Source organism: Patella vulgata, chromosome 9 (assembly GCF_932274485.2).
Source record: "Patella vulgata chromosome 9, xgPatVulg1.2, whole genome shotgun sequence".
Lineage (NCBI taxonomy): Eukaryota > Metazoa > Mollusca > Gastropoda > Patellidae > Patella > Patella vulgata.
Window position 1 is genome coordinate 18,190,732 of NC_065887.2, and position 22,900 is coordinate 18,213,631.

At 31.6% G+C, this 22,900-nt stretch overlaps 1 protein-coding gene across 6 annotated transcripts in view; it reads left to right on the forward strand.

The window, feature by feature from the left end:
• The window catches only part of LOC126831974 (uncharacterized), a 101,459-nt gene that overhangs the window by 54,205 nt on the left and 24,354 nt on the right, over nt 1-22,900 (forward strand). The window lies entirely within an intron of this gene.

Here is a 22,900-nt window from a genome sequence, read left to right on the forward strand (position 1 = left end):
AGAATAAAGTAATTTGACTGAAATTTTCAGTATATTCTCCTTTCATCATCTATTTTTGAACTGTTATAGCAAGAATGGCCAACTCTCTATAAAAATCTCCCATAATGTATCTTTAAATATAGAAGTTTTTAATTTGGAGAGGTCCAGGGGGTTGGTTGGTTAAATTTTGGTATACAATGTAAACACCATGAATTAAAAAAAAATAAAACATTGATTCAAAGTATATTATGTCTACTATAACAGTGTATGTAGTAAGAACTGTTCATGGCAGTTCACTTATCAGCTGTTATAATTTGTATTTGATGATAGACTACTGAAAGTTACAAACACTCCAGTCATGTGCAAAAACAATTAATCACAAAATAATTATTTTGTTCATCTTCCTATTTACATAAACTCACACCTGTTTGGGAAGTGTATCATTTTCTATGTAATGGTAGATGTAAATAATTTCAAAATTATTAAAAAATCTGAATGTTTTATTTGATTGTAAACCTCATACAAAGATGTCTCTTATTATAGTCTTTATAAAATTTCTCTTGGTTAAATTTGTTTTTAATGAGGGTGAGGGGTAGGGGGCTAGTGCAACAAAGGAACCTTATGAACATTTGAAAATCCATTTTGGTTGTTGATTAGAGAAATCAAAGGTATGTTCTCTTGGTTTAATTTGTTTTTTTTTAATGATGGAGGGGAGGGCTGGCTGTTGGGGGAGGGGAGGGCTGACTTTTGGGGGTGGGGGTGGGAGATTTGGGTAAACAAGTGCTAAAAAATAATCCCTTATGCATCTTGGTTTTTAATTGGAGAAATCAAAGGAATGTTAGAATGTAGATGTGAATTTGAAGATAGTTTGAATGATGAATCAGAATTTGCATTATGACATACATAAAGAAATGATGAGCTCCAATAATTTTTTCATTCATACCAAATGAACACCTTAAGGCAGGATATCTTTAAAATTGGGTAGAAGTAAATTAGGGGTATAGAGGAAATGCTGTAGGCAATACTAGGCATTAATTTAAAAGGTTATCATGCCCTCGTTGTTTGCTTTCCAATATTTAAAGGTTAGGTTGTAATTTATGAATGTTGCCCTCTAGTGTTATAATATACCTACCAGTATTGAATAAAGTTTATTGATATTTTACTTATGTTGGCTTTCCATAATATACACTGTAGATATATATATATATATATATATTGACATTTAAACCAAACATTATTGACCTATACGTACCTATAGTTATGTTGTGCTGACAGAAGAATTTCAATGACTGAATTGTGGAACCTGTAGGCCAATCTGTTTCTATTTGTAGAAATTGAAAATGATATGTTAAGTGACTGGTAATATTTATGTACTTAATGAAGTTTAATATGTTTTGTAATGGTAGAATTTGTCTTTTTGTTTTTACTTTACAACTTGTGGAAAACAATGGTTTCTGCGATTGTTCATTCAATAATACTGTATTTTTTGTTTTAAATGTGGTTGGTGCACCAGCAAGAAGACCAAAGGGCAATAAATGATATTCTTTATGCTTTTATGGAGTGTTATTCTTCTGATCAACCTTTAATATGACATAATTCAAAGATTAAAACCATATCTTATTGTTGCTCATACCATTTGATTGAAATATAAATTCCAGTACAGAAGAAGCTATTGTGACAACACGCCTTGAAAAGCCCTTCATTTCCTTTTATTAAGCCTTGATAATTCTCTATAAGTACATAAAGTGAAAGCTGTCTGCAATATTGATAAGTTGACATCTTAAATGTAGACAAGGGAATCATATGAAATGCTTGATAAAGGAGTCTAGTCATGTCTACATGCGTAACGTCTTATAGCACGAATTCTTTGATGTTTTGGATGTTGGCCATCACACTGTTTGATGCCGTGTTTTACATTGTTTGGTGTTCTCTTATATACCTGGGTTCTTATAGCCCAATGTGTAAATATCCTTCACAATATATTTGTTCTGTTGTTTCCTTCAATCTCAACACTCGTAATTATTTAGTTTTCATTGTCTGTGGATTGTGGGGTAAAGAAACGAAACAGTTAATACCTGATGTACAACAATAGTACCGTAGTATATATGTGTGTTATGGTTAAAAGGCAGTATAGTGTTTTTACAGTTTTTATTCATTTTATTTCACATCTGAGATACAAAATAATAAAAAAATATGTTTATGTGAATTCTTTAAATGACATACTCTGCCATGCGCTCAATATTCTCAAATATTTGATTTAAAGCTGAAAGTCTCTTAAGAGTATGTTAGAAATTTTGAAGTTTCACAACTGTTTAATTACCACGATTCAAGAAATTGAAACTTCCAATATTGCTGTTTTCCAATGATTTTTTGTGTAAATTTTTGAATTACTTTCACAACCGTCATACATGCATACTATTTTCATGGCCTAAGAGGATACACAAGCCCCCACCCTCTCCACAAGAAGTGCACCTTTGGCTCTGCAGCTGTTTAATTATCAATATCTATTCTTAGTTCACCTGAACCTCGAGGATGACAACATCTGTCAACCTATATTTATTAGATAATTAATCTTAGGAGCTTTTCTGCTTGATTACTTTTTGAATAAAATTGAATTTAAAAAACAAAAAGGGTAAATTAAGTGGATTTCTGTTCTCCTAATTGAAATTGTGAACCCCTGATCTGTTCGTAGCATTCAAATTATCCTCATAAAATCAGTTTAGCGCGTAGGTTTTATTCTGCCTTCATTGAAATTCAGTGATTTTGAATAACAGGAGATTATTGTTGAGTTTAATGAATGTTTATTGTTCTATAATAGAGAAATAGTGTTTAGGACATTTTAGCCGTCTGTCGTGCGGAATAACATAATTATTCTAATTCACTTTGAACATGCGCTATTACCATAAATTTGTCACTTGGACTCTTTAAACCTGGGTTCTGAATATTGACAAGGGTAGAAGCGACATTTCTTTTAATGCATGTTCATTGTCTATTTCAATGTTTCTAGAAAACGTCTTTGATAATTAAGTGCTTAAAATGTGTAATAATTGTAGATTTTTTTTATGACTTTACACAATGATGGTTGTTGATTCCAGTGCTCCAGAAACATTTACAAAAAAGGTTTAAAGTAATTCTCAAATTGATATAATTGTCCCATTTGTTCTGGGGTTGTGCTGAAGCTAGATTATTGTTTACGTGGGCAAGCCTCAAAATAAGCCACCTTCCATAGACAAATTCAGGCAATGTCAGACACAATCTATTTAGTATCTTGTCTTTTTGTAATACATAGATTTTTCTATTCTGTATGCTTTTATTGATATGTTAGGATGTTAGGATGGTAACCCTACACCTTGTCACTTGATTCAGTGACAGTAAAGTATAATCGTTAAAATAACTTAAAACTGAAATTTGAAAGAGACTAAAGAGTTTTGCCCTAGTCTGTGATACTCTTTTGTTCATAGATAAACTACCTTAGCATATATTGTATTGGCTGAAATGTTTGGTAAAATTTATGACTTGATGGTTTTATTGGTAAAGATCAGGTTTTGTAGCTTTTGTTTTAGAATCAACTCAAAGATATTTTATGATTGATGCTCCCCCTTTTTTCCAGGATTAAACAATGTATTTTTGGTCTTGCATATATTTTAGCATAATAGAATCTAGTTTTAGATTTTGGATCTATTTTAGGTATGGTATTAGTTATTGATGTTACCTAGAATTATTTCTATTTTTACACTCATTATGTAGAAATCATGTCACATTGTATTGTGGCGTGGTGTGCAGTTTTATATCGAATTTTTCTATTCATCGAGTGAGTCAGCACCATTTATTATTAATCCACCAGTAAAGACTGGAAATTTTATTTGTTGCCGCGAGAAACAACTGTTTGTTTTTCATGTGATCAGATCAACGCATGGTATTAGTATTAAAAAAAACACATCAAAAACCAAGTTTTTATGATCTTCTGGCCTGAAATTAGGTCTCGTGTTACTGGTGTCCTGAATTCAGATAACGATTCACTTTCACTCTTTACAGTTGAAGTCAGTAATGGGGCTGTTATTATGAAATATGATACAGATAATTTGATTGGTTGTTAATAAATGCTGATTAAATATTTAATTTGTTAAACTGTGGATTTGTTTGTACAATTTTTTGTTTCAATGAAATTTGAGTAATTAGGCCCCAGGCCATCAGCAGCCTGCTGTCAAATTAATTTAAAGAAGATTTATTATTTAAAAACAAGTTGATTGTTAATATGGTTAAACGTTAAATATCAATGCATGGCTAATTGTTTCAGCGCCAGACAATGCATTTCCGAATTTTTAAATCGATGGATAAGGGAAACTATTTGTTAAATGAATTGTCACAGATTTCATAGATTAAACATCGAAATGTTAGCTAGTCTATTTAAGTTTAAAAAAAACTTTCATGATTTAAAAAAGATCACCAATACTGAATAACGAGGTTAAAAATCTAAGACCTGATAAACATGACTACTACTACCTTCCTAATGCTAGACTTGATAACCTGCTCTAATTTGTCAGACTCGCTCCTACTTCACTCCTTTCTGGTTTCTATATGTTGAAGTCAAAATAGTGCTGTGGCATAGGATCAAGTCTGGGGTCATTTAGAGCAGGTGTTCCAGTCTATCCTAATGCATATTCATAAAGTCACAGTCTATCCAGGTACATATGTAATGTGTAGTGATACTACTGCTCATCAGCAGATAAAAATTGACCATTTGAAAAATTGTCACAGTACTTTATGCATTTTAATAGCCAGGTTCAAATCCCGGAGAATAACTTTGGGGATTATTTCAGCCCAGATGCCTCCTGACAGGGTTTGCACCCGATAAAAAAAAGGGTGTGTCTGGACTTTTGGACGAAGAGTGCATGGAAATGCCACCGTCTTAGAATGACCCAAGTATTGTGTTAAACCTATTCTATATTATTTACTTTCACGAAAAACAAGTTGAAGCACTTTACCCCCATCTTAATTATTGATATATTTCTAAATTATCAATAATTTTATACAAAGTAACATGTTACTATCAATATTCCATTATATGCTTATGTATATAATATATGGTGTTTAACTCTTATTAAGTGAATCAATATCAGGGTAAATAGTTCCTTCTTTTCATCAGTTAATTATAATCCTTTGAACTTTACACACTTTTAATCTTCTTAGATCCTTCACTGTTGATGAATAACAATATCCCCATACATAAATAATATTTTGATCAAGTTTGTTATTAACAAAGAATAATGAATTTTCAGTATAAAAACTAAGCTAATTTGGAGTAGATATATTTTTTCATCAGTCTTGATAGATGAATTTTGAAATTGTTAATACATTTTTAATTAGTTTTGATCAGCAATGACAGTAGGTTGTCTTGTTGTTTGGAAATGGTTGCATGTACAGTAGACATATTGAATTTGTTCAGGTGATAATGGAATGGAATGATGACTCACCTGAGTCTGGTTTCAATTATTGATGCTGTCATTATTTGATGACTCAAGTGAAGACTATATACATGGTCTACAACATGCATGATTCTTTCATTTTAAGAGAGGTTGGGTGACTTCCACCATTAAATTGTGTAATATTTAATTTGATCTTGGATTTTCAGCATGCAAAACCTTTCAACATTTAACCCATCAATCAAATATTTTAGCAGTGTATGTTCAATACCTTGGCTAAATTCTCCTCTGTGTTAAATGTGACATTTGTTTCAGTGCATTACAGACTGAGTGGTTCAGACGTGGCATTAATCAATCACCCATTTTTGGGGGGGGGTTTCTGTGAAATCTTTGCAATGCATAAGGTACTTGAGTTGATTGAGAAATCTTAATCAAAGGGACTGAAGTTTGTTTTTTTAATGTCTGAAGTGAATGTGCGTGAATTTAACGAACCTACGCTTTGTATGATATTTGAAAATGCAGAGTTTAAGATTTTTAACAAAACAGTCTTTTGGGACTACAAAAATACACATTTTTATATGCCATTGTTAGAATTTAAACTTGTGCTCGTGACCATCATGGCTGCCTTTGTGGTAGCATCTAATCAAATTTAGGAGAAAAAACTCTGAAAGGAAATCAAGAGAAATACAGTTAAGATCGATTTAATTTTATTTTCATTCTTCAGAACCGTATGGCGTCGACAAATTCAATAAAGTTAGACAATAAAAGCTGTAATATCAAGTTATTATCTCACTAGACTATTTGAAATCACAACAAAGAACAACGTGTGTATTATTTCTCTGCAAAATTACCACGATTCTTGTGAAAATATCAAGGGATTAAATAAAATTGATAACAACAATATATAATCACGTGTCGAACTTCTGACCCAATATTGTAACGCAAGTCTGCTGAAATTATTTTCTGAGATAATATGATGGTAATTTTGCTGGCAACACAATAGACTACTTGATATTGAAGCACAAACATCAATAGTTTACCGTCAGGTAAACAATGCACCTGTATTACCATAGCAACCATCAACAGCACATTTGCATATTAGATAAATGAAGTGGAAAAATTATTTCAATTTTAATAAAGATGGATGATCATTCTCACGACATGCCGTGTGCTTTTGTCATGTTTTTTTCTCCATTAACTCATAACACATATAGTTGTCATGGCACGAACAATGACAAAGTTGGAATTGTATTTGAAGAAAATTAACTTCAGTGGTTGAACCTTGTTTTTAAGACCAGAAGATGAAGATATCTTGTCTCAGATAGTCATGAACATTGACATCTAGTCTTTCAAGAATATAGATGGCAAATTACAGAATTTGGCCAGGTTCGTCTTTAATTACATTGAAAACTATCATTTTTCCGAGCACATAAATGGGGTTGTTAGTGTTTTTAGATTTAATTTGTTTTTCTATGTATTATACATCTGTAAATTGAGTCAGGATTATCAACTTATCTGACAGCAGCATTTCCACTAGGGCTCACTTACGCTGTTGGTTGCAATTTGCAATAAAAAAATTAAGGTAGCAATTAAAATTTTATTTTGGCAATAACGTTTTAGAGTACTTGTGATTCTTTGTGAGATGTGGCGGAAAAAAAATATTAGATATTATTAATCATATTTATTGTTGATTGACCATTACATTGAATATCAATAACAATCACGTGGCGACAGACTATAAATTAATCAACTAGTGATAATCCGGATCGTGTCAAGGAGTAATACTAATCAATTGTCTTAGATAAATGATTTGTTGATTGATAATTGCCAATGAGAGATAGAAAACTCAATATTTACTCCTAATAATTAACCCAAGCGGTGATTACTTGATGTTTCGTTTCGTCTTAAAACATAAAGAGAAATAATCAAAATGGCCAACAATTCTTTTTGAAAAGAATTAAATATCTTAATAGTTGAATTTTGGTTACTTTGGCTTCATACGGCTTTTAAAATTTATAAGCATGCCTAATTGGGTATTATTATTTTAAATCATATTCGGAAATCTAAGTACAAGTTGAATATCGATGATTCTTGAGTGTGAAAACGGTGCGCCGTTTGTTTCGTTACGGCCGCCAAAATCCTCTGATTAAAGTCATCTCTTACAAATGAAACTGAAATTTGTATCTGTTATTCAGATTCTGATTATATGTAGCTGAAAATAACAACAGGCCTATTGTACACTCAAAACTTAAATTTAAAGGAAACTGGAAATTGTCAATCCTTGGATGAGATTTGAAGTACTGTACGTACATAATGGAAATGTATTGTTCGATACGGTGTGCGAAAAGACTAATAGACACCAAAATAAAATCTGATCTTAGTAAATCATCTCAAAACTGTGGTAATGTATTGTTTAAAGAAGGATTTTGTAAGTTGTTGTATATTGTATTATACTGGTAATTGTTTTATAAAGGCCCATCTGAGAAATAAAATTGTCTTTTTTATCACACATTTTTGGCAGATTAAATATTCCAGTTGGCGGGAAAAAAATATGAACATCTTTTTTTTTATATGAAAATCATTATCCATTTTAGTGAAAACAAAATTGAAAACCTGTGTGAGCCCTGATTTCCACCGATGGGAGAATAGGCCATTTTGGTGGAATGGATATATTTGAATTAGAAATACCATTTTTTCTGAAAAATCTCACATGACGTTTACTTCTTTTTTGTAAATAACTCTTCATATTCATATTTACCTTATCAATATTTTCAGAAAGATTGTAAAATAGGCTCTGTTTTATCAATTAAAAAGCCTTAATGTACGTCAAGTTCATTGTACGATTGTGTAGACTTGTGTATGACTGTAATGGAAGTGAACAAAAAATTCTCTATTCACATCTGATCAGCTGATCAGTGGAGTAATACGGATAAGATAACTCTGGGGATAAGTTACTAGTAATTTGTCTATTATTAATGAACTGATGGTTGAAAGTTGTTGGATCTCTAGAGATTGGTTATATTGTACTTAGACCAATAGGTATTAAGCACTAGTCACATTATATTTATTCTTAATTGGTCTCTTTATTGACAGGCAATTAGCCAAAACTGCGGTCTCCCAACGAATTTAGAAGCAGAAATGACATAAACAATCAAAATAGTCTGTGAAAAGCTATTAAAGATATTGGTCTCCTGCGTTCCATCATTCTAAGTTTAATGACCACCATGATAGATGAAAGTTCTTCCATATATTATGGAATTGTTCGTCTGTATTCTCATGCTGCAAGTTCTGTAGGATGGAAATGTTTAAACCGTTAGTATAATTATAAGGCTATACTAAACTAATAGTAAGTCAGGGCAGCAGTCCCAACATTGGAGTAGGACATGAAGTCGCCTATGTCAATTAAATTAAAACCACCTAACGGAAATCTAAATAAATGGGTATTGAAATTAATCTACCCCTCCGTAACACAATCAAAAGTACTTTCATTACAAAAACATTTTGGTCCAAACATTATTCAAATCGATATGGCCATTTAGAATTGACTTTGGTTTCTATTAACACACTGCCAACAAAATAATATATTATGTGCCATAGACCATTGTAAGCATGTTCGAGCCAGACCATTCTTCAGGAAGTTTTTTTATGCATGTGCTAAATAAATAATAAAATGGGTATTTGTATTAAACTTATTATCATGATAAAGGATCTTTAATTGGTGTAGTGTAAGTTTGTAAAATCACAATTTTCCCTTATTAGTAAATTAATAAACCCAAATAGACCAGATACAGCTAGGGTCTCTTGTGCTTTCAACCTACTTTTTCATCTTATTCCCTGCAGTATATAATGTTGATAGATCTTATTTTATATGAAATAACATTAGAAATCTGTTAGATTTAATGTTGGTATATGTCCAGTAACTAATCCCCTTTGGTCATTTCCTGGTATGGTCAGCTTTCTAAATTATGTTTAACTAATTTAACATGTTGACATATTGATTAGTATGGCCTACCACAGGAGAAGATCCTGTCATTACAAATTCTATACTCTTATAGTAAATAAACCACAACTTGGTTGACAGATGTAGGGTAATGGAATGTATTCTTTGAGTGCTTAATTAACAGGCTTTTTGAGTAGAAAAGGATACAAGATTGTCATTAAGCTGTTGTAAATGCAATGGACTAAGTGATATAACAAATAAGGTAGGGTTATGATCTTCAGAACACCTGATATCACTTCTCAATTATTATACTTTTGCATCAAAACAGAAAATTGATTAATTTATTGATTTACATTACAATCTCTAAGCATTCCAGGAACAGTTCCGTGAATGAAAGTTAAATTTTTAGTAGTATAAAAGTGTCAAAGGTAATCTGGGCTGCTGAAGTAAGGCAACAGTTTTCAGCACAGTTAAATCGAAAGGACCAAACAACTGTAACCTGATCGCTCTGATTTGTTTTCATCTGGATAACGTGCTTGGAGGACTGAAATTAATTTTTCTGTGAAGAATTCCAAGAATGGTATAGAAATGTGAAAGGTGCAATTTCTTAAATTTTATTGTGACCTAGAATGGTTCCAAAAAAACAGAAAGCTTATCATGGTCAAGTGTAATTGCAGCTATATAAAATATAACTTGTGTCTTCCTTATCACTTGTATTAAAAAAAACCCAACTTAACATTAAAAAGTCTTTTATGTAGATTAAAATTAATCATGCAGGAATGTTTTTTATTTCTGTTATCTTTTAATGATTACAAGAACATCATTATTTATCTTTTCGGATTGTCGAGTCAAGGGGTATGACATAATTTCCAGAAATACTTATTCCTGCATCTTTAGGGCAACACCAATCAAAAGTCACTCCAATCACCAATACATCATTGTAAAGAGCCTTTTATATATCGATTCAACATGTCAGCCATTTTTAATATTCCTTAATTGCCCGCAGACACAAATTTCTTATGAATATTCAATAAGTATGCCAAAAGTATCAAATGATGATGGTACTTTTTTCCTGGTGCTAACTGACATCAGCAGTATTTTCATACAAATTTGATGTTAAAAATGGCAGCAAATCTGTTTTCTGATTCTCCTTAACTTTAACAAGATTTGGATAAAACACATTACAGTTGACGAGTGAAAGCTACAATCATTTAAATCATCATTATTTTCATTTTGACCTAGTTCGTTGCCGGGACGCAAATGATGCACTTTAGACGTTTTTTAATTCAGTCCGATGATTTCCGTTGTGAAGCTCGAACAGGATAATAAATGGTTGTGGGCTTTCTATTCGATTGTCATTATTATGATTAACAAATCATTCTAATTCTAATGACCATTTATTACATCACTCCATGCGATGTGTCTTGACCCAATTGATTCTACTTCAACACATTTAAATATTCGATATCCGCAACTAAATTACTGCTCATCCACTCTTTGCCAGACCAAAGAAAAGAACACATTGTATGACCCCTCAAAAATGGGAAGATTTTTGTATTTGGGAGATTTTTTTTTAAATCAGTTTTTGGTACCTTAATGAATATTTGATAGAAATCAAATGAAATGAAAATCGTCAGGGGGGTTTTCCTTGCAGAGTTTCTTTACATGTAGTGCAGTGGCGTTCAGAGGCTTGGTGATGCCTGGGACCAACTCCTTGACTGCAAGTCCCCCCCCCACCCCCTAGTATTCTGAAATGTGAGGAAGGAAAACTTTTTAGATATGGAAAAACAGATGAAGAATGAACTTTTTATTCAAATTAAGCAGGGTAGCTGTAAAGCAAAGTTAACAGCAATAATTAGAAATTTCAAAAACTTAATATTGATTTCACTGTTCAATTGGATGCCCTTCTAAATTGGATGCTCTGCTAAAATGGATGCCTGGAGCATCTCCCCACTCTGAGCCCTCTCTGTATGTTACTGTGTTTACAAGAATGCAAATTTGAAAATATATAGTTAGCTGTTTGTAAATTATGGTATGATTAAATAAGATTCATGTAATTTAAAAGATTGTGTTGATTTGTATAAAGTATATTGAAGAAAGATGGTTTTATGTCTGCTGTGATTCAGTGATAAGGAGATTCATCAAATCATCGTGGGTTTGACTTTTGTAAAAGAAACCGTATTACACCATCAATATCTTGTCGTATTCTTCCCTTTACATGTTCTATTGATCGTAAAATTACGCTGGTATTAACTGACAAAACTCACCAATATTTCATCAGCTAACACCAGAATATAATCCGCACCAGTTCAGTTGGAGCCAGGATTCATCGACCGTTTTCCCCTGTTTAGATTTTTTCTACTCTATTTTCTCGACATGGTTATGATATTTCACCTCCAATCTATTTAAAGACGACACCAAATTAATCGTTAATACGCCGGCAAATAAATCATCAAGAATGCAACAGTTGTTCCGATTGGATAAGACAGCTTTAAACTTCTTAATTTTTTTTTGTTTGTCCTCGAAGAAAGTATTTTTTGAGCGGAAGTAATGTGATTGTATATGTTGCGATCAATAATGTAAATGACTTACATATTTATTTATTTTCTGTCGTTGTCAATAATGCATCTTCCATTGTCTGTCGTTTGACAAATTGACAAGCTTCTGTTACAGTTTGATCAATAAACAGATACTTAAAACCTGTAAAGCGCTTAAGTCCAATGATTCCTTAAATAGCCGTTTCTGATATTTGATGATTGTGGGTGGGTTATAAAGCATGGTTGACAAGCTGTTAGCTATATATATATGAAGACAAACGGTCTAAGAGATCTATTAGAAATAAATTTACCGCTATTATACCTTCTTAACTTAATGATCTATAACAGCACAGGTTGAACAGATATCGTGCCTAGCATTCCTCACATGCTGTACCTAGAAAATAGATTCTTTACCTGAAAATCATCTTATATCATTAAACTATTTAGAATAGCACAGTCTGGTTTAGAAAGTGCAGTAATTTAGAATACTGTTTTCTAAAGAAGTAGGACAAAGATTTCAAGTTTTCTGGAAAAACTTCCTAAATGATTTGAAAGTGGTATCAAATGTTCTGGAAAGAATAAGCATTCTTATGTAGATTTGATTTCTATTATAATATTGTAAAAGATCATGCTTTTATGATTGGAAAATCTAAGATAAGAAGAATAGATCAGCTTGAAGTAAACAATTGGACATTGTAAAGTCTTTTTTGGAATGTTTTTATGAATGAATTGGAAATTTGGACAGCTGATTTTCTCAAATAGCGAAAGGTATGATGCTTGAGACAGTCTATGCTTATACCAAATACACATTGTTTTGAGAGATCACATATAGTTCACAGTTTCTTGTGTTTGTATGTATACAAACGAAAGTTAAATCCAACTTGTCCCTTTAAATGGGTACATTGGAAAATAAGCTACTAAGCTCTGTATGATAATGATGCTTGATATTTTAATTTGATACCTTGAATTTGTAAAAAATCGAATGTAGCCTTATAATCTGTAGTTAAATGTTAATTTTGTAGATTATATTTCTGATTTACAAATTATATCATGTCATTGACATTTTATGCAAATTTTCCCTGAATTTAAAAAGCGTACATTATAGAAAATCATTATTTAACCTAGTAAAATGATTTGTTTCACAGTATAACGAAAGGTGTTGTTACAGATAGATATTTAAAAAATCTGTCTTACTTTTTACGTTTAGTAGGTTAAACATATTGATTAATGCTGTAATTTAAGGTTATTTATAGTATGCAAAGGGGGACCACATCACACACAACTAGTCTACAAGTAAACAAAGAAAAATGTAAGTAAATGTATGCCATAAAATTAAACAGAACATGGAAATCGTGTGTAAGCCATAGCCACAAGTACCCACAACCATTAAAATCTATAAGGACACAAATATACTGCATTCTCAGAATATGTGGACCAAGAACATTTTAAGATTTCTCAAGCTCGGTCTTCACTTTGTAATTGTAGGCATGATATGGAAAGTGTGCCAAATTGGTGCTGTAGACCTTTGATGTGCCTGTGAAAAAAACTACCATATACAGCTTTAAAATTATTAATGTTTAAGAATTCTATAAATCTGTTTATATAGAAAAAAAGATCATGCTAAAATGTTTTTCGTGGGACCCCTTTGTACAGGATTAAACGTGTGAATACTAATCCCTGAATTTGTAATCTAACCCCATTTATCCAGACATTTTATCAGCCTTGGCTTCTATAAGTAATATTTACAAATTAAAAACACATTTTATGATGAATAAAATATTTTAGTCTTATATTTCAAGTGTGTTTGCTAGATCTGACATATACAATCGAACAGTCTTGAGTGATGGACGTACAAATTCTGATCTAAAAGTTCCCATCAATACATATTATATTCTAAACTTGTACTTTTATTATGGGCCTTAAGAACCATTCATATCCTTAAGTTTTCTATGTGTAAACCCTTTGACTTTCCTGTTTGAAATATGACATCTGATAGGTCGGTAAATATGTAGGTTTTTTTAGAGGACTGAATCTTATCAAAATATTTTGATAAATTGTCAAGTCTGTATGCCTTGCTAATACTCACCCATCAATTGTCTGACATACACAATAAGAAAACTAAATATTTGTCAGCAAATGTTTCATGTTGCCGATAATCAAATTTTGATTCTTCTCAAGTGTTTGGTGTTCTTGCTATTGAAGAGTTTTGATGGGGAGAGAATTTACAATTGTTTTTGCTGGACATGAGAATGACACAGTTTTGATTGTTTGTTCTGGATAGGAAAGACTTTGTCAATAAGACATGGACATTAAGTAATTTCATTGAACAAATAGTTGTCTGGATTGTAAACTAATTTAACAAAAACTTGCGACAATTTTTTCCTGCGAAACTAATTGAATCTTCAAGTGTCTGTTTCTGAAAATTTGTAATCAATTTCTGATGAGAATAAAATCAATTTCTGTGTAAATAATATTAATAAAAATACCTAAAGGCAGACGGACGGATATTTGATTTAACTGAAAAAATAGAATGGTTGAGGCATGATTGGATGAAAACATTTACTGCAGGACTGGTATTTTTTGTAGAATTACGTTTTATTGTTACTTGATATCTGGTTATTCTCTTTATCTCTGACAATAATATTATCGTAGACATTCTCTGTCTTAATTAGAAAAAAACCAATTTGTCTGAAGTTTCGCTTTGAGTTTAATTCAGTTTTAATAGTTCCAAGGGTGGGTTAGTTCATGATAACTTGTGGGTTGGAAGTCAGGTGAAAAGGGTATGGTTTTTTTTTAGATTATATTAAACCAACCCAGCCCTCATACTCAAAATATGTCACTGATTATTTTGACATGGGTGGAAGCAGGGCTCTAGTAGGAAAAGTGGGAATGTACATGAAAAGTATACACAGCCACTTTGTGGATGAAACCTTAATCTACTCCTGTAATGTGAAACTATATTATATTTATGAAATAAACTGTTTTATTATATGTAAAACTTGCATCTCATGTTTTATTCTATGGTCATATAAGTACTTCAGTTGTGTTATTAAACACCCAAAAAACATTTATTATTCATTGAAATTGTCCTGGAAGAAATGGCTGGTTTATCTGGAAAGCGTTTTCATTGATTTACAATTACAACATTAATTATTTCTGCTTTATGCAATCCTTGAATCCTCACTAATCAACAGTAAGCTCCTAGATTTATGTGACACTTTTTGACCAATGAAATTATTGAGTATTCTATCAGGATTATTTTTTTTCTTTAATTTTCCAGAAACTTCTTTGATAAAGTAATCTTTCTTAAGAAGTTTTTTTTTTCTTTTCACTTAAAAATAGTTTTAACATGCACGATTAAGAAGACATAAAAATAGCATGGCATCTATTTTTTCTAACTCTGTTCTCAATATAATTACGCAGCAGACGTGTAACTATTGGAAATTTTAAGCTCTATTATTTTCTGCAAGGATTTGACTTCTGCTCTGCACATGTTATTGATCTGGAAAGGTTACGTCTTGTACTTCTTCAAATTTTGAGCATACGTTGTAGATTTATTTCTTATACTGTTGAATTCTCAAGTAATTACTGAGTACCTTTGCAACAAAAGATATCTCGAGGAGCTCAGAATAAACGTGTTGAAGATGATGATTTATTTTGATAAAAACCTGTCCAAGTCCATTAAGATAATCAGCTAACCATTGATGCATGACTAAAACCAATCTGTTTGTCATGTTCTGTGTATTTGTTGGCTAAAAACCTTCTTCATGTTATACCGCTATATAAATATTAGTCCAAGTAGGATGGATGGGAGTGATGGCTTTTGAAATCTCTGGTTAACAAGTTGGCCGCCCAGTGGTCAAGGATTAATAAACTAGCTATTATGGACACCGGTCATCTGTGGTCAGTAGCTCACCACAACAGCTGGGGTAGTTTAGCTCTCACCAAATGATTTCCACTATAATGATCTTCTGTTTAAACTGTAGCCATATAATTTGTTTTATCAATTAAACAAACTTTGCTTTATTTTTGTAAATAATTAGTACTACATGTCGTGCAGGTCAATAATTCAGTTTGCCCCTCATAAATCACTTAAAATTAATTGACCTTTGACCAGCTAAGTCCTTACTGTCTGCAGCCAATCAGGATTGGAAATAACCATATTACATTTTCCCTGAGACTAATTTAAAGAAACAGCATGGATCAGAAACAGTATCTGTATTTTCATGGAATAGAGATTGAGGGCTTTATTCAAAAAAATCAACCTGATTGAAATCAGATGTTTTTCAGTTTTTTATTCGTTTTGTATTTCAATCTTCAAAGTTAAATTGTTATTTTTTTACAGCAGTTTAAAGTTTTGGTTTTAAATATTATTTTACAACCTGTTGATCATGCAAAAACGTTGATGGGAAAGTCAAAACCCTTGGCAAAAACTAAATATTCCAACAACCCACTTTGTTACAATTTAGAATATATTTTATTACATCAGATGTAGGTCTAATAATTGTAGGCTACAACACATACATTAAATGATTTGCACGGTTATATCTTCATAAGTATAGGTTTTGTCAAATTATGTGTATTAATATATACAGTTGTTGATAATTCATGACCGACCCTGAACTTTTTTCAGTTTTTCTCAGAAGAATAACACAAATGTAAGAATGTAAATAATAATAATGACAATGTTTCATATTCCAAGTAAAAGAACAGGCTTTATATACCTGTTTGTAGTGTTTTCTATTATTTTCAGCATGTTAAATAGATGATATTTTGACTAGGAGATTGTCTGATGTAGTAGATGAAGTGTACTTGTATAAATAAACTGGATTTTTCTCCTGAACGTTTATTATTATTATACCACACGGTGTAGGTCCATCTGTAGTAATCCCATCACAATACTCAACTCCTTCATCTTTTTACTCCATGTTTTTCTCCCGTTTTTTCTTGGTGCCAGTCCGTCTGCCTGTAAGTTAGTATGTTTGTTGATGAACTGGTAATGTATTCTCATGATGTTTGTTTATCCAGCATTAATGACTTCTCCCTGATCGCTCCATTTAACATGTTTATTTCTCGTTACTGGTCATCAAAATCAGCCACTAGAACTCTCCAGTTGGAAGAGATAGAATTGTTAGAAGTGTTACATGACATGGAATTGATTGATTGGTTTGCTTAAAAGGGATGTTGTAAAAATATTTATCAGGGAAGAAGTGGATGATGGGATTGAACTAATATACAATCGGCACCTGTTGGATATGGTCTGTCTCTGGATGTTTATCACCTTGTATATGATGGCGTATTTTCTAACAATTAACTAAGCCTGATTAGCTTCACACATTTTAATTTATCGGAGGATAGGTACTTTGTAAACGAATACTGGATTTCAGATTGAAACCTCATTTCAATTATATGCTCTCACGATTCAGATAACAGACTTACCAATGGTTGTTTGACTTCAATTGATATCTACCGAACCCTACCCTATATTATTGAACAAAACAAGATTTTTATATCTTTTCTTTATCTTGTTACATGAAAGGAAGTGAATAAAATTGAGAATTGTTATGTCCACCTGCCTAAGAAAATTATGAATGGTCTTCCGGTCAACTCTTCAACATTATGATGCAAATTAACACAGGAATAACAAAACTATAAAATTACACTCAAATTTTTCTATGATAACATTTTATTTGGTTAGAAATATTTCTAGATGACTATACTATAATAACCATTAGGACAAAAAGATATCAACTGAGGTCATTGATGATCATCCATGGACATAATAAAAAATAGATGACCAAAATATGATAATATGAGTGGGAGTTGCGTGGGAAGACATAACTCACCACTATAATGCTCAAGGTTTGAATGTGTGCTTGGATGTTCCATTAGTATGGATAATGGAGGGTCAAATTATATTCTTATTCTATTTGTGACTAAAATCCTGTTTCAGTTGATTTTGGAACAAAGTTAGTAGAATTTTGACTGTCTGGACAAGCTAGTCTCAAAATTCTCTTTGTAAGATATTTAGTAGTACTTAAACTACTTTTTTACTTATTAAAGAAATTGAAAGCAGTGGAAAAATAATAATAAACAAAAATTGTATTAGGAGTTGGACCACCCAAAACTAGTGCTTCTTTGAGTCCCCCAAACCCCATGTGATTAGCTGTGGCATAACTTAAGAACTATGTGTACATCCTATACAATAAGAAGAGCCATTCATAAAGCTCGGGCAATTAGAGGCAGTCTAGAAAAACAGTACTTCCAAACGGTTTCTCACTGTCCGTTTTCGCTTTGTTTCTGGGTGGTTGGATGGCCGAATGGTTAGCGAGTGCGCAATGTATGATAAGATCTGTCATTGTTTCAACTGGCATGGTTTCGATTCTCCGGTTGTACGTGACAAGGAGTAGGGTTGCCTGTCCAACCTCGTGGGTTTTCTCCAGATCCTCTGGTTTCCTCCCACTGCTAAAGACCCCTACGCACAAGCAAATTATTGAAATAAAATTGAACCATATGTTGGTGCCGAAATGACCTGGTTTGTGTCGAGTGGTTGTTAAACCCCAGAATAGTCAATATATATTGTACCAGTTGCTAAAGGGTTAATAATATATACTGATTAGAGAAATGTAACTATTATATAACCAGTCATTGAGTAAATACATTGCATATATCCATAGTATGAATTTACATAATATTGATCAAATATGATTCATTGTCATTTTCTGTTGAATAATCAAATTTATCTATTAAAAAATATTATAGTTTGAATAATTGATTTTTTCATCACATACGTAAATGTACTAAGGTTAGTAAGCTTTTAGTGAGTTGAGGTTGACTGCACCACACACAACAAAAAACACTATATTGTGGAAAAAAAAAAAATTGACATCTGAGGCCGAGACAGACCATAGATATATTAAGCCATCATGAAATTATCAATTCAGGTGAATGGGACTGTTTTTGGATTTTTTTTACACATAAATGTTTTTGAATAGATTTGTTTTCAAAAACTGCTGCCTTGCCAAGAAGTTCTATTTCTGAAATAAAGGAATTTAACAAATTTGATGTAGATATCCCTTTTGTCAGATAATTTTAAAACTAGATTAATTCCATGGAAATTTATCCTTTTTTCTACAGTCAGAAAGAAATAGGAGAAGTTTCATCTGACAGTTTTGATAGAAAGTTGCCTTCCTTTGATTCAATCATAGGAGATGGAGGTTCGAGAAAGCGATTACCGTCTTTACAATCGAGTTGGGGGATAGATGAGTGATTAGCTTGCCAGAAAAATGTAATCTTTGATTATAGACCCCCAGCCAAGACAACATTCCAAGTTATTAGTAAAACATGCTGTTTAAATATTAGAAGTTGGTGATAGGTTATTAAGAAGTAGCCAGATGGTAACTTTTAGAGCTATGTAATCTAAGTACTGTTCTATAGTCCAACAGTAGGTAATAAAAACTGGAAGAGTCTAGTTCAGTGAGTAACAGTTCCTTCAGCTTTTCGTTTAACGATTCTCATCATTTTATTTTTTCGTATCTGAAGTAATTTGATGGACACTGGGATTATTAGAACTTGAGAAACTACGGTTTCTAAATTTAAATTTTCGGATTATCATGGATATAATAGGGATTAGTTACAGGTATTGTAGTTTTTAATTTTTGTTCAATTTTTTTTATTATTCAACCATGATGCTTACCTAGTCTTGAACATGTGATATGAATTCTTATTTATTTGGGAAGTTCAGATAATTAACAATTTTTACTGTACGTTTGTCTAATAATAAGTTTTATTGTAAGGAAAAAGGAAAAAAATGTTTTATGCATCCTCTCCCCCAAAGAAATTTTTGGTTTAAAAAGAACATAATACATCATTATTATGTATAAATGTTAAGAGCATCTTTTGTTAATTACGAAACGTGTAGAAGATTTGACTAATGATAGTAGACATCTTTTATCGACCCTTTCATCTTTTCTTTACATCAATTTTCACTTCTGCTTCACATCAAGTAGTTCACTTGTTTAATCTGCCCCCTCGTCAACACTTTAAAAGAAACTAATAGCTTCACCTTTTCTTGTTCATCTTGATTTAATCTGTTCATCAGGCATATACTCTAATGAATCTTAAAAATTTGCATGAACTGGTGACAAGGTTATAAAGTAGGAAAGCTCCCTCTTCCCATATAATATTTTGTTGGGTAAATGATAATAATAGAGCTTTCTGTGTATGCCTCTTTAAAATGTATTTCTTCAAGCTCCTTATATATAGCCATCAATGTGGAGAACATACATTCTACCAGGAAAATTACTTTATTGACTATATTAGTCATATTATACAATTATAATTGAAAAGAATGTTTTCTATATAAAGTGATTCTTTTGTGTGCATCATGATTCAGGGTGTGCATGATACTACTTCCCAGATGAGCTGTTCACATAGCTGACACATTTTTGTTGTACTTTCATGTCAATTTAAAAATACTTATATGTGTTACATACATTTTGTACACATTTATACTAATGCAAATAATGAAGAATTATCTAATAAAAATTGAAATTTGAATTACAGAATATAGGATTACCCTCACCAAATCTTTTATTGTGACAAAATATTTAGCAAATACATAAATCTAGCACACATAATTCTGTTATATTATATATGAGACTGTTGTAGAACTTGAATCCTATATATGAGGCTGTTGTTGAACTTGAATCTTAGCCACAGTTGCTTTAATGCATACTGGTAATTCAAGCTTTGATATGTCTTACTTATAGGACTGGAATCTTAGCCACAGTCCCATTAATATATAATTGGCTTTGATATATATGTATATCTTATACTTACATGTTGTCAACTTACATGTCATGTCATCAAATAGATATCTTATACAACAGGTTTGCTCAAAGGAACTACTAGATAATAATAATTGTAATCATATTAAAAATATATGAGAAAAACTATTTCTTCATATGTGAGCTATCTAATTTTCTATGCATGATTGTTGGAAATCTAAATGGAAGAAAAGGCAAATTGATTATTCACAATTATTTTTAAATTTCCATGCATATCTCACCTGGAAATTTATAATCTTTTGTTCATTGTTTTTATTACAGTACATAAGTACAGTCAAGCTACTTAGTAAGTACTTGAGAACTGACTGTTAATTTCCCTCCTAATTTAAAGTAAAAGCTAGTTAAATAAAGCCTGCCTTTGATTCAGATAATGTTAAAGAATTATCACAGCATGTACATGGTTACCTTAAGAGATGCTTTGAGAAAAAATGTCTGGGTAAAGCAATTCTTAGAATAGCCAGGTTGATCATTCCTTAATTTAGATTAAAGGAACAGTCCTAGGGTTCAAGTACAGGGCAACCGTTGATATAAAAGTGTGTTAAAGCAGCATTAGGCAAGAGTAAGATTAGATAAAGAACTGACAATTCTCCCTATAGTAATTAAAAAATAGATAATATAAAGGGAATATGCCGAAAATTCAGTCAAATTACTTCACTCTGAGCCGAAATATCCACATTTTATTTACACTGTAGCCTCTATTGTCATTTTAACTGTTGTTACGATAATAAACAAAGTCTCAATTATCCATTTTTACTATTTATCATCAATAGCCGTTAAACTGCTGATCGGATTCAAATCTGTTGAAAATCGGACCCATCAGATGGCATTGAGAGTTGATTATGGTCTTCTGTTGAAAGTTCAGCTCTCATAAGTTATTGAATTGTGATACTGGACTCTTTTATTTTATTATGTATTATTCTATAAACTTAATGTTTTTCTCTGGAAACTTTTTGGGTACAAAGCGATTCACATTGCACTGAAGATCTCTCTCAAAACACATGTCAGTACTTACAACTAAAATAAAAACATTAATGTATTCAGCGTCTAGAGTTTTTTTTTTTTTGTTCTAAGTATCGTTTGTGTCTATAGTCGTAATTATGCCCAGAGTATACTTATACCGGCATTTATATTACTTAATGTTTTATTAGTCAGTAAATACATCAGTTGGTTAATTTTCAAATCCAAAAGAACTGCAATGAATACATTTTATTAGAAATTTGTGACTTGATAAGATCTTCTGACCGAGATATGTACATTCATAAAAATCTTAAATTATTTATTCCTTGATTAATGTATTGTAAAATTGACCAATATTAACTGTTGTGTGAAGTTCATACTCTACAAAGAACCAAACTGAATACTGTTTCAGAAAATGTCAAATGTAAATGTGATCCCCTACGCAGACCGAGATACATTTAAAAGAAAGTAACATTATCTCCCATTGATTAATTTATTTCAAATTCAACCAATGATATCAACTGTTATTTTTAGATAAAATCAGATAGATGTATAGTTAATACGAATAGTAAGAAAGAACTGAACTGAATACTTATTAGGAAAAAGTCAACTGTAACATTATTTTCCATTGATTAACCTATTTGAAAACAAACCAATAATATTGGCTGTTATATGAAATTAGGTTATGTATAAAGTTCATATTCTAATCAACAATAAGTCATGATTACAAATGGCCTGTAACAGGAATAATGTAGAGCGTATTGGACAGGACTTTATGGTGCCATAAACATTGTTACTGATCCCTATAGAGTCCGCAAATCAACTGGATGTTGTTACGCTTATTAATTTGATTACCCCAACCAATATTTGTAAACTGATAGGATTCACCATTTCTCTCCGTGGAATAATAAAACATTTATTGAACAAATTAGACCGAAAAACAAAAGTTTATGATATCTAACCCCTTTGCCCAGAATTGAAGTCGTTTGCTGGCAAATGAACATGTCAGTCAAGATTCTACACATATCTGTTAAGCATCTACCATACTTCTGTTTTACAAGTTGCTGCATGTTTTTTCACAACTTCAAACATCCCATATAATTCAATTTTATTGAAGTTTTTTTCTGAATGGCTTCAGAATAGACAGTTTAAATACTTGAAAGTGAGTTATTTGTGTTCGAGATCATATCACTCTGTAGTAAAAAAAAAATTTCT